Source organism: Elaeis guineensis, chromosome 1 (assembly GCF_000442705.2).
Source record: "Elaeis guineensis isolate ETL-2024a chromosome 1, EG11, whole genome shotgun sequence".
In the NCBI taxonomy this organism is placed as follows: domain Eukaryota; kingdom Viridiplantae; phylum Streptophyta; class Magnoliopsida; order Arecales; family Arecaceae; genus Elaeis; species Elaeis guineensis.
In genome coordinates, this window is record NC_025993.2 from 76595602 (window position 1) to 76612031 (window position 16430).

Genomic DNA, 16430 nt, shown 5'->3' on the forward strand with positions numbered 1-16430 from the left:
GACTCTTATCAAAAACCCTCAGTCTCTAAGAGGAAACTCGACACAGGCCGAGAAAAAATCGACTTTCTTAAGGCAATGAGAAGTTCGAGCCCTCAAGCTCGAGCACCGAGAGGAAGCGACAAACTCAAATGGCCTCGAAAAGGCCTACGATCATGAACAAGAAGGGCGAATCAACACGGCGACGATCAGGAACCTTCAAACAACGTCGACATCGAACAAGACAAAAGATCAAAGAAGTTTGGTAAACGACAACTTAACGCAAGAATGAACAAGGTAATGAAAAATTTTCTTTTCATTTCATTAGCAAAGTATACATTACAAAGTCTTTGAAGGCCAAAAAAGAAAAATGACAAGAAAAGGAAAGAATACATAGAATAAAAGGTAAAGAAGCTCTAAGGAAGCTCGACTTCTTCAAACTTCGAACTCTCGGTTCCAGCCATCATCGAAAATTATTTTAAGTTTTTGACTTCTTCTTCCAGTTTTTTCTTTTTTAACAGTATCTCCCTATACATTTGGTGGAACCACCGACTCTCGCCCTCTGACTCTCGAAGCCTCTTCCTCAGAACTTCAGACTCCACCTCGGCATCCTTGACTGACTGCTGCTCGTAGGTCAGTTGAATCTTCAGCCGCTGTAGTTCGGCCTTCTCCTGCCCAAGGGCCACAGACAGTTCTTCCATGGTCCCCCTCAAGGAGCAGAGCTCGTCGGAGCCTTGTGCAGAGGCAGACTGGACTCTCTCAGACAACTGCCTCCGAAGGCAGGCAACTTCATCGGTCACCGTCTTAAGCTTCCTTCAGTAGTCCTCTACTTACCCGCACCAGCCGACTCGATAGGTGTTGTTGTTCACCTCGGCATCCTGTAGCTGCTTTTGAAGGTCGGAGAACTTCGACCAGTCTCGGTTGCGATCGGCCTAAGTTGTGAGCCAGGATGAGCTCCCTTCTAACTGGCCGATCTTCTCCCGTGCAGCTGCTAGCTCGACTTCAAGGGAGCTAATCTTGGAAGCGTGAGCCCAAGATCGGTCGCTGGCACATTTTTGAAGTTTCTCAAGCTCCATCACGAAGTTAGCCTTCCTCTGAGTGTAGTCCATTAAACCCTTTCTGTGGAGGTCCCGAAAGCGAGTAGCCTCCGTAGTGACTTTCAAATGGCTCTTCCTCAGTCGGTGAAGTTCATCATCCAGCTTCTTTGATTTCTTCGTCAAGTGACGAACTTCTCTTCTGAGATCCTGGATCATCGATTTCATGAGAATCCCCTGTGTTAGGAGAAGAGCTTCGACAGGACACTATCGTTGGAAGACAAGAGCGCCACAACACAAATTAGTGCCAGAAAACAAAAGAGAAGAAAAAGAAGGTAGAGTAAGACAGAGGAGCTCTCTGTAAAGGAAAATTTGGTTTCATTGATTAAATAGTTCTTAAGTACAAGAGAAAAAAAAAGAAGAAAAGAAGAAAATAATACAAAATTAGAGGTTTCGGACCTCTGGGATAGAAGTGGGGGAGCTCGGCACCCTCGAAAGATCGACTGCGGTAGCCACAATAGTCGAGGAAGTCCCGACTGGAGGAAGACCGACAGTAACATCAGAGGGCCCGACCTCACCATCGGATGCCTCATCCAGAAAGTCGAGGTCCAGCTCGGAAAACTTTCCGACCACCTTCTCTTGGCAAAGTTCGAAGCCCTTGATGAAGGCGGCCTGGCCGAACTCGACCTTCAGATCCCTCATCTCGGAGGAGGTTTTGAATTTCTCCACTACCCGGACCATTGTCTCTGAGACTAGTATCGGGATCTGTGCCTTCAACTCGGAGACGTCGGTCTCTGCTTTCTTTTTCTCCTCCTCCAAGGTGGCCCTCAAGTCTGCCAAGGTCTGCTCCTCCTTCTGCAGCACCTCTTGGAGACTCGCAACTTCAGCAATCTTCTCCTCGAGGCGGGCGGCCTCGGCCAGACGACCTTCCTCCGCCTTGACTGCCTCCTTCCTACATCGTTCATCGCCTCGATGTTGGTGATGAGCTGGTGTCCAATCTGCAAGAGCGGCCAGGGAATCAATATAAAAGCCGAGAAGTAAGCAAAGTAAAGAGGCAGGAAAGAGTAAATTGATCTACCTCGAAAAAGGACCCCAGAGAGTCCTAGACCCACTTCTCAAGATCGACGTGGATGATCCTGTGGATGACCTCAGACAGGATGCACCTGTCGACCAATTCCTTTATTAGATCCCTATTGTGGAAGGGATTCTTCCCCAGATCTTCTTCGGAGCCATCGGCCCCCTCGATGGCCACCCTGCTGCTGTGGCTCTTGCAAGCCAGTGTCTTCTTTCTCCTTCTCTGTTCGGGCCCTGGTGCCTTATTGGGTCGGGCCTCTGGATTGGGAACCTCGACTGGGGGGTCCTTGAAGAGGCTCGGGGGACTGCGGGCTCGACATCGGAGGAAGCATCGATGGTAATGGCCGCCTGGGCAGATGCAGTCGGGCCGGTCCCTTCTGCCCTTGTCCTCTTCACCACCCCCGAGGATGCTGTGCCTTTCCTTTTGTGGGTCTTGAGACCCTGGGCTAGCATTCGAGCCGCGTCGGCATCCATATCTACAGTGAATGAGGATCAACGCAGCTTAACAAAAGAACAAGAAGAAAGGAGAAGCAGCGAATGACAAAGAAAAAAATGTATATATATATAACAATACCGGCAAGGTTGAGAGGGCTTAGGCCGACATTGAACAAGAGTTGTTCCTTCAGGAGGTTGGAGAGAAAAGGAGCTGGATAAGCCTCGAGTTTATTAAAGGCTTCAAGGTCGTCCTGTCCCAGGCTAGAAGCCCGACGGACGGAATCCCTCAGAGAGCCCCAGGGAGGCAACCCCAACTCCAAGGTCAGACATCGGATGTAGAAGTACCTCTCCTTCCAGTTGTGGATAGAAGAGGGGGCACCTTTCAGCAACCCCTTTCTACCGAACTGAGGGGAGAAGTACCACCAGTCTTTTATCGAGGGATGATGCTTGAAGATATAAAAATTCTTAAACAAAGAAAGGGTTGGCCGAACTTCAACTAAACTATAGAGGGAAAGAAATCTTATCAGAAATCTAAAGGAGTTCGGCGCTACAGAAACTAAAAAAATGTTCAAGAAGCGAAAGAGAGCAATAACAAAAGGTGGAAGTAGAAGTCGAAGCCCGACGCGGAAAGCTTTTTGGTATAAACAGAAGCAGTCGGAGGGAGGGGTGCTAGCCCGGCCAGTCGGCCCAAGAAGCTCCAGCTCATACTCTGGAGGAACCCCGTACTGAATCCTAATCAGTGAGAGTTCCTCCAGAGTCAGAGTGCTGGAAATGGTATCTGGTATAAAGACTGGATGAGGTTCATCTATAGAACTGAGATTTTGGGGGGCTGGAACGGACAGACTCCTAGAGCTGCTAGAGGAGGAAGTGTTGGAGGATATTTTGAATCAAGTGAAAATCCTAAAAATCCCAAAAAAATTAGAAAAAATAAGAAATGGGATGCTCGTGAAAAATCGAATAGGCAGAATGTGAAGAAAAAAAAATGAAAGAGAAATAGCAAAAAAATATATATATATATAGGGGGAGAGTTCTGGAACTAACCTAGACTGGTCCGAAGGATGCAGAGATGCAGAGATGGGGATGACTCGAAGAACGCCTAAGGCCGAGAAGGACGCTGGGAGAGAACAGAACTCTCAGAAAGAAAGAGGGATCGAAGAAACTTCCAGGAAAAGTGAGACCCCTGAAAGGGGGGAGAGGGGTTTAAATAAGCGACGAGGTCCGGTGCGACAATGATTGCAGATCTCCTCCGATCGATCTATAACCACAATGTGTCCCACTCACCATGATAGGTGGCTAAAAGCGGCTGGCAACTGACAGAACTATTATTACGCCATACCTAGAGCAACGCTCCAGCAAAAATTTTGAAAAAATCTTTTTGGATCGCCTTGATTTGAACAGGCTCCGGCATCAGCGCGCCAAACGCCAAAATATCTGGAAACATTCAGGTCCAAAAATTGAAGGAGCAACTTCGGTTGTGAAAATTTTTCTATACTTTCTTCATTCGAAACTCGAACTCAGAAGTAGGGGGACTAGTGTTGGGTATAAAATAACCCCAGTCAAAATTCGTAAGAGGCCGACCCTCTCAGGGCTCTTCCGGCTTCTGACTTTGCGTAGCATCTCTCTGAACCTCCCCGACCGTCCGAGCTTCCATATTGCTATCTGGACTTCTCCAATCATGAGCTTCTCCATTCATCTACTGGACTGCTCCAAATGCTCTCTCAACTTCACTTCCAATCGATTCTCTACAGTGGTCGATTACTCTCCGAATCTCTTCCAGACTTCTCCCAGCCATGATCGACTTTACTTCAAACTCCTTTCGGGCTTCGTCGACGTTCGAACTTCCCCAACAACAGGACTTCTGCAGTAGCCAGACTCCATCCAAGTTTCTACGGTGGTCAACCGCCTTCCAAATTTTACCCGAGCTCCTATGAGAGCCAGATCCCAAACAAACTTCTACCGCAAGCAGTCTACTCCGAACTTCTACCACAAGCAGTCTACCCCAAACTTCTACCGCAAGCAGTCTACTCCAAACTTCTACAGCATCCGATCTTCATCCGAACTTTCACGACAACCTGCCTTCATCCGAACTTCCACAGCAAATGACCTTCATCCGAGCTCCTACTGTAAGCGAATTTCTTTCGAACTTCTATTGCAGGCGGACTTCAGCCGGGCTTCTACAACGAGCGGTCTCCCTCCAGACTTCTACAAGAACTGGACTCCGTCCGAACTTCTACAGCGGATGGGTTTCAGGTAAACTTCTACAACGGATGGGCTCCAGCAGTCGAATTTCTACAATAACCAACCATCAACCTTCAACAGCACCAACTGGACTCCAACAACGCCAGCCGGACTCCCACAGGATCTTCCAGACTCCTCCAGCGGGCGAACTTCCACAACATCTTTTGGACTCTTCTATCGGCCGACCTTCAGCCAGATTTCTTGTTCAATCAAACCTCTCCAGTAGACAAATCTTCAGACAAGCTTCTGCATCATACAAATTCCAGACGGATTTCTCCAGCAATCAGACTCCTACCGGACTTCTCCAACAGGCAGTTCTCGTCCGAGCTTCCACAGCAGGTGACTTCCGTTTGCAGCACCAACGGCCCCCAACAATAATTAACCCATCAACAATCTTAAAAAATATCCGAGCTCCTCTCAAATTTCTGAGGCGGAGAGCCATTCCGTTCCATCAGACGTCCCAGCCGAGCCTCAGCCGACAGGCCCGAACTCTCTGGCAAGTTACAACAATGGCCATTACCCCACTCCACTCTCTGTAATAGATTCTACATGGTCCCACCATTTTCTGACAAGTCACGACAACGGACACCACTCCACTCTTCATAACAAACTCCACGTGGCTCTGAACGGCTCCCTGACGCCACTACTCTCTGCAACAAACTCCACGTGGCCACGAACAACAGCCCACTACCAAGCGATTATAGACGTCGCTGTCGATCAGTTATGCTCTCCGTCTATAAAAAGGGACCCTCAGATACGTTCTTCTCTAAGCTCAAAACTCTATCTCGAAACTCTGCTAAAATTTCATTTGAGTGCTCCATTTCTGTTGAGGCAGAGTACTGACTTGAGCATCAAAAGGTCTTGCCGGAGTACCCCCAACTCCGGTTTAGACTTTCCTTGTAGGTTCCGACGACGGATGTGATCTCCTCGACTCCAGCTTCTCCGACGTCGGTGGAATTCTGCACCAACAGGGAGTCTAACCTATAAATAGTAGATCATCATCTCGTTGTTTGACAGCTTGAAGCATACACTAGGGAACAACTTCAAGTTTGCTTCCATCTTTGTTATTCTTTCTTTTGGTGCTCCATTTCCTCACCCTAGAAGTCCTCGCACTCTCTTTTAGTTCTCCTTGGCCGCACCAGAGTCTTTTCTCACCTCACTAATTTGAGGGATTTTATACTATTATCATAAATCCCAAGATGCCGACGTAGATTGCCTCTGTAACCATGTGAGATGACAGACGAGGGTTAGAGATTATCATATTAACATTGGCTAGGCCCTTCAAAGCTTAAATTAGAGAAGGTTTGAGATGAAAATGAAGGAGAAAAACAAAATGAAGAGTCTCCTCTAGCTAAGGTGATTCTTGCGTATTAGCTTCTTTAGTATAGAAAACCTCTATATTTTATTTATAGCTGAGATCTTATATTTTCAATGGATCATATCCCAATAAACTCTAGATCATGCTATAACAATCCACTGATGTGGCACCACAATCCAGAGATATGCTACAATAGCCTAGTTCATGGTGAAATTGCTGGAGCTCCATGCACATTCAAGCGAAACGATTAGACCACCTTTGTCATAAGAGGTCTCTAGTTAACTCAAGCTTGGGCCAGTCATCTAGTCAAGCTGAGATATCTCCACTCTATAGGTCAAATGCTTCTGGCTTGCTCATTACATTTACTCAACTTGAGTTCCAGAGCCTTGAAGAGTTTAAGAGCATGCTTGTGGCTATCATGTAGTTAGAAGGTTGAATGAATTCTATTGCATCACATAATTTTGATCATTGATTGCCACAATAGATACCATCATTACAACAAGTAATTGAAAAGATTTGAAAAGTCTCTTTTTATCTTAAACTAAAGGGTTAGCTTAATGAATCGTTATTACTGTGGTACACATTAGACCCTACATTTTGTGTGGATTGTTGCTCTTGTGGTGCTAATACAACAAATAGCTTAATTGTGACTTGATTTGATAGATTGAAGCATGTCACATATTAAGCTAGTCCATTCTCAAAATCTAATTTAATGTAGATATCTGGTTTATAGCCATGCGTCATTAAAATGTATATATTAGGAGGGAGATTTAGGACATGTATCAGTTCTTTCTAGCTTAAACTTTTAATGCACAATTTGTTGATATATTTTTGCTGAACTTGAGTTTGCTTGAAACAACAATGTCAGACATAACATGAGATTATATGGGACCCATTTGCTTCGCTAAATTTTTTTTTATCTCACAATAAAAATATGTTTATGAAAAATTGATATCTGAATATATGATACTTGATAAAATGATTTTTACATGTTTGATCGACTATGGGAAGATGACATTAAGAATACACTTTACAGAGTAACTTATTTGGTTGAGCATCTTCTTTTCTAGCAAAGATGTATAATATACTTATTGTGGTATAGAAGTGAAAGCATTATTAGTCTCACATTGATTGTGAGTCAAAAGAAACTTTGGCTTATATAGGAAGAGACGATCATTTCCATATGAGATGTCTTTTAAAGGGTAAAATCGTTAGACCCAAAGGTCAGAGTAGACAATATCTCATATGTTGAGCTATGAGTCCTTAGCAGCAACAGTAGTGCACTAGGTAGGAGATCATCCCACAGTTCTCCTGCCTGTATATAGTCTGTGATAAAAATAGAAAGAGTACTTTCTATCTGTATATAATTTTTTCTTGAGTAGGAAGGCTATATTGTGGTATAGAAGGGAAGGCATCATTAGTCTCACATTGATTGTGAGTCAAGATGGACTTTGACTTATACAAGACGGGACCATTCTTTCTACGTGAGGTACATTTTAAAGGACAAAACTGTAAAACCTATAGATCAGAGCAGACAATACATTATTTGTCGAACTATGAGTCCTTGGCCGCAATAATATCTATTATATCCTTAATAAAATTATATAAAATACATGTAAAACATCACATACATAATTTTTAGTAGTCATTTTTAAGTATTTTTAAATCTTTAAAAAATATATTTTTAAATATTTAAAAGTAGGTAGTAAAGATATTTATTGGGTTGAGTTTTTAGAGTTTTAACCATTTTCAATAGTTAGACAATTTCTTTATATTATCATATATTTAATAATTATCACTATATTTAATAATTATCACTATATTTTTATAATAAAATTATGATTATATTTTTATATTTTTAATAGTTTAAGATTAATAGTTAAAAATAGCTATTATAATCATAATAGCTTTAGGGTATTTTTGGCAAAAAAAACTACCACAATTTTTAGCCCATAGGAAGTGGCTTTTCTACATCCTATATGTTTTTTTTTCCATGAAAAAGCTACTTTTTCATTCTCTTCTCTGAAATCTCCAAGAAAATATAAAATATTTTTTTTATTGACTATAGTTCTGCCTTCCTCTTCCCACGAATATATGTCCTAGTTGTTTTTCTTCCCTGTTTTTTTTTCCCTGCAAACATTTTCATTGTTTCATATTAAACATTTTGAAGGATAGACAACTACACACATTTGTTTGTATGTGTGCACGTGTGGGTGGGTGTGTGTGAGAGAGAGCAAGAGAGAATAAGGACACTTAAGTCCGTTATAGTTTCTCTCTCCTACAAGATAAGTATGATATATTGGAATATATTCGATTAAGTCTCATGTGTATGTGGTCCATATTAATATACATCAGGATTTATTTTAGTTGATTTAATTAATCTGAACTTTGATTGAAAATAAACTTTTGATAAAATGATAAGGATATCCTTGATGGTTAATATAATAAAACTAACCTCTATATGACCATTGTAAATAACATGCATCTTCCAGTCTTTGCGACTAATTCAGATATTATCTCTGATATATAAGACACATTATAAAAAAACATCCTTTATAGATTTTCTCCATCGAATATATTCAAAGTTGGGATTTAAAAATCAAAGTACCACTTGATGAACATCTAGCTTAGTTCTCTTGTGATTGCAGGTGGATGCAAGCTGATTCGACAAGCTAATTGAACAGATCCTAAATAGCTTCAATAGTTTTATCTTTATGTAAATTTTATTGTCCCATAATTTTAATATGATGATATCAAAGCCATACAGATTATTTGACTTAAAGATTGAAGCTTTTATGTTCATATAAAGCTTACATAAATATCGATTTGACCAGTAACCCCAATCAATTGCTAGTAATCAAAGTTGGTTGCTAGTGATCGGAGTTGTTATCCTGATCGATTGATAGTGATCAAAGTTGTCACGATGTGGACCCATTCCTAGATTTCATAAAATATTCATAATTTTGATTTATTTATTTATTTTAAAGGGCCTTGTTCATGTGCTTTATTTTTAGATCTTGATTATGAATAAAAAATTAATTATGACCGGTGCTATTGTTGATAAAGAACAAAATAAATGAATAAATAAGAATGGAAGAAAGGAAGGATGGTGGATCTCCAACCGCCTTCCTTCCCTCTCCGTTGAGCATAGCAATGGATGGACCCCCGGTCCGATCCGACAGTCACCCGAGGCAAGCCACCACCTCCTCCGCATCGGATCTCATCTCCGGTGAGAGGAAGGGAGGATTTTCATGCCGGACAGCTGCCCTATTTCCACTCTAAGATCCATGTATGTAGCGCATCATCGGCTGCTCTTGAGGGGAAACTGAGGCTAATCGGCCGACGGCATGTCTCCCTGGGCAGAGGTGGCACGGGGTGTGGCTTTCCAGCAGCGGTGGCTGGGGCTTCACTGAGCAACCAGATCTTGGCCTTCCATGGACGCCGATCCAAAGAACCTTACAATCGTCAGGAAGCCGATGGTGAGTCTTGAGATATGGCGGCGGTCCGTCGATTTGGGAACCTCCGGCGGCCGCCAGCCGCCATATGGTTGGGGAGGGGGCATTCAGCTTCCGCCTCCTCTGTCGCTGTAATCAGGAAAAATGGGAAGAAGAAGACTGGGAAAAGGGTTCGGGTTTTAGGTTCCAACCCGAATCCGAGAACCGGTTGTGGGATTTTTTTTTTTAAGCCCCTGAAAAGTATCTATTATATAATGATGTTTGTAAAGTGCATTTTGATTTCTGTTGGGTATAAAATACCAGCAAGAAGCCAGCTTCGTCCGGACTCCTACAGGAGCCAGACTCCGCACCTGACTTTGATTACAGAACAACTCCGCCCGGACTCCTACGGGAGCCGGACTCCGTCGCCGACATCGACTACAGAACAACTCCGTCCGGACTCCAACGGGAGCCGGGCTTCGTCGCCGACATCGACTACAGGACAACTCCGCCCGGACTCCTACGGGAGCCGGGCTCCGTCGCCGACATCGACTACAGAACAACTCCGCCCGGACTCCTACGGGAGCCGGGCTCCGTCGCCGACATCGACTACAGGACAACTCCGCCCGGACTCCTACGGGAGCCGGGCTCCGTCGCCGACATCGACTACAGGACAACTCCGCCCGGACTCCTACGGGAGCCGGGCTCCGTCGCCGACATCGACTACAGAACAACTCCGCCCGGACTCCTACGGGAGCCGGGCTCCGTCGCCGACATCGACTACAGGACAACTCCCCCCGGACTCCCACGGGAGCTGGACTCCGTCGCCAACTTCAACTACCGGTAAGCTTCGTCCGGACTCCTACGGGAGCCGGACTCCGCACCTGACTTTGATTACAGAACAACTCCGCCCGGACTCCTACGGGAGCCGGGCTCCGTCGCCGACATCCACTACAGAACAACACCGCCCGGACTCCGACGGGAGTCGGGCTCCGTCGCTGACATCGACTACAGGACAACTCCGCCCGAACTCCTACGGGAGCCGGGCTCCGTCGCCGACATCGACTACAGGACAACTCCGCCCGGACTCCTACGGGAGTCGGGCTCCGTCGCCGACATCGACTACAGAACAACTCCGCCCGGACTCCTACGGGAGCCGGGCTCCGTCGCCGACATCGACTACAGGACAACTCCCCCCGGACTCCTACGGGAGCCGGACTCCATCGCCAACTTCAACAGCCGGTAAGCTTCGTCCGGACTCCTACGGGAGCCGGACTCCGCACCTGACTTTGATTACAGAACAACTCCGCCCGGACTCCTACGGGAGCCGGGCTCCATCGCCGACATCGACTACAGAACAACTCCGCCCGGACTCCTACGGGAGCCGGGCTCCGTCGCCGACATCGACTACAGGACAACTCCGCCCGGACTCCTACGGGAGCCGGGCTCCATCGCCGACATCGACTATAGGACAACTCCGCCCAGACTCCTACGGGAGTCGGGCTCCGTCGCCGACATCGACTACAGAACAACTCCGCCCGGACTCCTACGGGAGCCGGGCTCCGTCGCCGACATCGACTACAGGACAACTCCCCCCAGACTCCTACGGGAGCCGGACTCCGTCGCCAACTTCAACTACCGGTAAGCTTCGTCCGGACTCCTATGGGAGCCGGACTCTGTCGCCGACATCGACTACAGAACAACTCCGCCCGGACTCCTACAGGAGCCAGGCTCCGTCGCCGACATCGACTACAGAACAACTCCGCCCGGACTCCAACGGGAGCCGGGCTCCGTCACCGACATCGACTACAGAACAACTCTGCCCGGACTCCTACGGGAGCCGGGCTCCGTCGCCGACATCGACTACAGGACAACTCCGCCCGGACTCCTACGGGAGCCGGGCTCCATCGCCGACATCGACTATAAGACAACTCCACCCGGACTCCTACGGGAGCCGGGCTCCGTCGCCGACATCGACTACAGAACAACTCCGCCCGGACTCCTACGGGAGCCGGGCTTCATCGCTGACATCGACTACAGGACAACTCCCCCCGAACTCCTACGGGAGCCAGACTCCGCACCTGACTTTGATTACAGAACAACTCCGCCCGGACTCCTACGGGAGCCAGGCTCCGTCGCCGACATCGACTACAGGACAACTCCGCCCGGACTCCTACGGGAGCCGGGCTCCATTGCCGACATCGACTACAGGACAACTCCGCCCGGACTCCTACGGGAGCCGGGCTCCGTCGCCGACATCGACTACAGAACAACTCCGCCCGGACTCCTACGGGAGCCGGACTCCGTCGCCGACATCGACTACAGGACAACTCCCCCCGGACTCCTACGAGAGCCGGACTCCGTCGCCGACATCGACTATCGGTAAGCTTAGTCCGGACTCCTACGGGAGTCAGACTTCGCACCTGACTTTAATTGCAGGGGACTCCGCCCAGACTCTCATGGGAACCGGACTCCATCATCAGCTCCGATCGCTGCCGAACTCCAATCGATGGATCTGCACTCCCAAGCAGGCCACGATAACGGTCACAGCACTGCTCCACTTCCTATGACGGATCCCGCATAGCTCCATCACTCCCTGACAGGCCGCAGTAACGGTCATAGTACTGCTCCACTTCCTATGACGGATCCCGCGCAGCTCCACTGCTCCCTGGCAGGCCACAATAACGGCCACGATCCTGCTCCACTTCCTGCGATGGATGCAGTGCGATTCTCCCATCCGCTGACAAGTCGCGACAACAGACGCCGCTCCACTCCCTATAGCAGACTCCACGTGGCGTGCTGCAGTGAGGGCCACGGGTCTACTCCACTACTCCTCGCAGCAAATTCCTCCTGACGGTGGGCAGCCCACTACGAGACGGTTATGAACGTCACTATCAGTCTGTTGAGCCCACCGCCTATATAAGGGAGACCTCAGATACATTATTCTGTAAGCTCTCACTTTTCATCTCAAAACTCTACTAAATTCTCCGTTCGAGCACTCCATTCTTGTTGAGGCAGAGAACTGACTTGAGCGTCGGAGGGTCTTGCCGGAGCAACTCCACCTCTGGTTTAGACTTCCTTTGCAGGTCCCGACGGCGACCGTGACTCCCTCGACTCCAGCTTTTCTGGCGCAAGCGAATTTTTGCACCAACAGGATTGGCGCTAGAGGAAGGGACGATTGTGTCTTCGCAGTACCCTTGTTCTTAAAGGAGCGCTCAACGGAGCCGTCTCCGACCGTCTCCTCCGGCACCCACTCCTTGCTTCCCCCATAGGATCCTTGCTTGATGCCTCCCCGCAAGGCGTCCATGCGACGATCCACGGCCTCCGCGGCCAGATCTCAGGCTCCGGCCTCCCCTCCTGTTTCTCAACCTCCTCCTCCTCCTCCTCCGGTGGCGACGGTCGGCACGGAGCAGTTTGACCTATTGACGCAGTAGGTCAAAGGCCTCACAGAAGCTGTGCAGGCTATGCAGCAGCAGCAGCCACAGGCATCAGCACGCCTGGAAAGGGTGTCCCCGAAACACCAGGATCCTGCGACAGGGCGCGCCACCTGGGCCAGCCACCCCGTCCTTCCTGGGAAAGCGAACCCGAGGGTGGAGAGCCCTCAATCGGACCATGACTCCACCCCTGAAAGATCCCTACCCCCATTCTGTCAGAGGACCCTTGAGACTCGAAGCCGGGAGGACTTTCTGGATCGGAGGCTCCAGGAGATGAACCGACGGATCGAAGAACTCCGCCATGCACCCCCCGCTTGTGGTGAGGATATTTGTACTGACCCTCCCTTCTCTCAAATGATCATGCAGGAATCGATCCCGCCAAACTTCAAGCTTCCCTAGTTCGAGAGCTACGATGGGACTTCGGACCCGGTTGATCATCTGGAGGCCTTCCGGACGATGATGCTGCTTCACGGTGCTCCTGATGCCATCCTATGCCGGGCCTTCCCGTCCACCTTGAAGGGAGCGGCGAGGAACTGGTACTTGGCTTTGAAACCGGATATCATCTTTTCCTTCGATCAAATGAGCCACCAATTTGTGGCCCATTTCGTCAGCAGCCGGCACTCCTGGAAGGGTTCGGAGTCCCTCATCAACATCAAGCAGAGGGAAGGGGAGTCCATTCGGGCCTACATCAACCGTTTCAATGTAGCGGCACTGGAGGTCCGGAACTTGGACCAATCAGTCGCGATGGCCGTCCTGAAGGGTGGCCTTCAGAAGAACGACCTTTTGTTCTCCCTGGAGAAGAAGTACCCCAGGAATTTTGCTGATTTGCTAGCTCGGGCCGAAGGATACGCCCGAGCGGAAGAAGCCTTCAAAATGAAGGATGAAGAGACAGCGAGGGAGCGGCAAGCGGGAAACTCGAGTAAGCCCACAATTGAAAAAAGGCCAAGGGAAGCCCGGCCGTGTTCTCGATCCCCTCCTGGGCACAGGTGCGCCCATACTCCACCCCGGGTGCACAGGTAAAGAAGTCCGGATCGCGGGGTTCGACAGGGTTCCCCACCAGGGAGATTCTGCAACTACGCCCCCCTCAACGCCTCGAAGGCCCAGGTACTGATGGAGGTCAGGGAGCAGCTCTCTAGGCTGGAGAGGATGCGCACACACCCCGGGAAGCACAACCCCAACAAGTTCTGCCTCTACCACCGCGACCACGGCCACGACACAGAGGAATGCATCCAGCTCCGGGATGAGATCGAGGAGCTCATTCGGTGAGGTCGACTCGACAGGTTCATCCGACGCAGGCCTGAGGGTAGAGGAGATCGATCAAGGACCCTTCCGCAGCCTGAACCACCGAGAAGGGAGGAGCAACCCGGGGACCGACCTCCCATCGGGACCATCGACTCCATCATCGGAGGGCCTCAAGGAGGAGCAGGCCTCCCGCAACCATGGAACTCGAAAAATCTGTAAATGTATCACTTACGATTTCACCTTGAATCTAAATTTCTTTCTACTTAACGTACTCTTCCCCTCTGGTATGGATTTGTCACGACTGGATATGACCCCTCCAAACGCCTGAAACAAAGGTATGTTAGGAACCGAGGGAGAACCCTATCCTAACATACCTAAAATGAAAGTCCGACTATCTCGAAATCGGATGGGGGGAGAGGCCTCACAGTGCCCTAATGTGCCCCCACAGCCATGTCAGGAACAGGAGGAGAACCTCATCCTGACATGAGCAAAGTCAAAGGCTCGGTTCTTTTAGACCAGATGGGGGGAGAGGCCTTACAGCACCCTAATGTGCCCCCACAGCCATGTCAGGAACAGGAGGAGAACCTCGTCCTGACATGAACGAAGTCAAAGGTCCGGTTCTTTTAGACCGGATGGGGGGAGAGGCCTTACAGCGCCCTAATGTGCCCCCACAGCCATGTCAGAAACAGGAGGAGAACCTCGTCCTGACATGAGCAAAGTCAAAGGCCCGATTCTTTTAGACCGGATGGGGGGAGAGGCCTTACAGCACCCTAATGTGCCCCCACAGCCATGTCAGGAACAGGAGGAGAACCTCGTCCTGACATGAGCAAAGTCAAAGGCCCAGTTCTTTTAGACCGGATGGGGGGAGAGGCCTTACATCACCCTGACGCGCCCCCACAGCCAAGTCAGGAACGGGAGGAGAACCTCACCCTGGCTTGAGCAAAGTAGAAGGCCCAGACTCCTACGGGAGCCGGGCTCCATCCACGATGCCAAGGAAAACTCCACCCGGACTCCTACGGGAGCTGGGCTCCATCCACGATGCCAAGGAAGACTCCACCCGAACTCCTATGGGAGCCGGGCTCCATCCACGATGCCCAAGAAGACTCCACCCGGACTCCTACAGGAGCCGGGCTCCATCCACGATGCCCAGGAAGACTCCACCCGGACTCCTACGGGAGCCGGGCTCCATCCACAACGCCAAGGAAGACTCCACCCGAACTCCTACGGGAGCTGAGCTCCATCCACGATGCCCAGGAAGACTCCACCTGGACTCCTACGGGAGCCGGGCTCCATCCACGATGCCAAGGAAGACTCCACCCGGACTCCTACGGGAGCCGGGCTCCGTTCACGACGCCCAAGAAGACTCCACCCGGACTCCTACGGGAGCTGGGCTCCGTCCACGACTTCTACAGCAAGGAAGACTCTGCCCGCCTTGGCAATAACTCTTACATGCCCTCACGGGAATGGGAGGAAAACCTCGCCCTGACGGTAACAAAACCCGGCCGCCCAACAAGATCGGACGAAGGGAAAAAGCCCCCTAGCGACACCTCCGCGCTCCTATGCAACCCCGCAAAAGCGAAGGAAGGGTCCTCACTCAGAAAAGAGAATAAAAATTAAAAAGGAAGGGTGACGAACCACGGTGGAAACAGATGAAGGATGAACCACCCCAAAGACCTAAAGGACTTCGTCCCAACGGAGACGGGGAGTTCCTACCAAACACCTCCGACTTCTAAAAAGACTCCCGACACAGGTCAGGAAGACAGCGACATCCCCGAAGTAATGCGGAGTTCGGACGGCCAAGCTCGGGCTTGCGGCCACGTACGACGAGGAAGGCGAGCTAACCCATCGATGACTGGGCGGCTCCCCAACGATGTCTACATCGGACAAATCGAACGACAAGAAAAGTTCGGCGGATGACAATTTAACACAACGCGCAGACGAGGTAACACAAAATACCCTTTTCATTCTATTTCCGTAATACATGCTACAAAGCCTGAAAGGCCAAGGAAAGAAAAGCAAAACGACAAAAAGGAAAGTAAATACATGAAAAGACGAAGGACGAAAAGAGCTCTAAGGAGGCTCTGCTCCTTCCGACCTAGAGTTGTCTACTCCACCTCTCAACCAGGACTGCCTTAGATTCTCAATTTCTTCTTCTAGCTCTTCCCTTTTCTGCAGTGCATCCTAGAGCGCCCGACGAAATCACTGGCTCTCGACCTTCGCCTCTCGACGCCTCTTCCTCAAGACC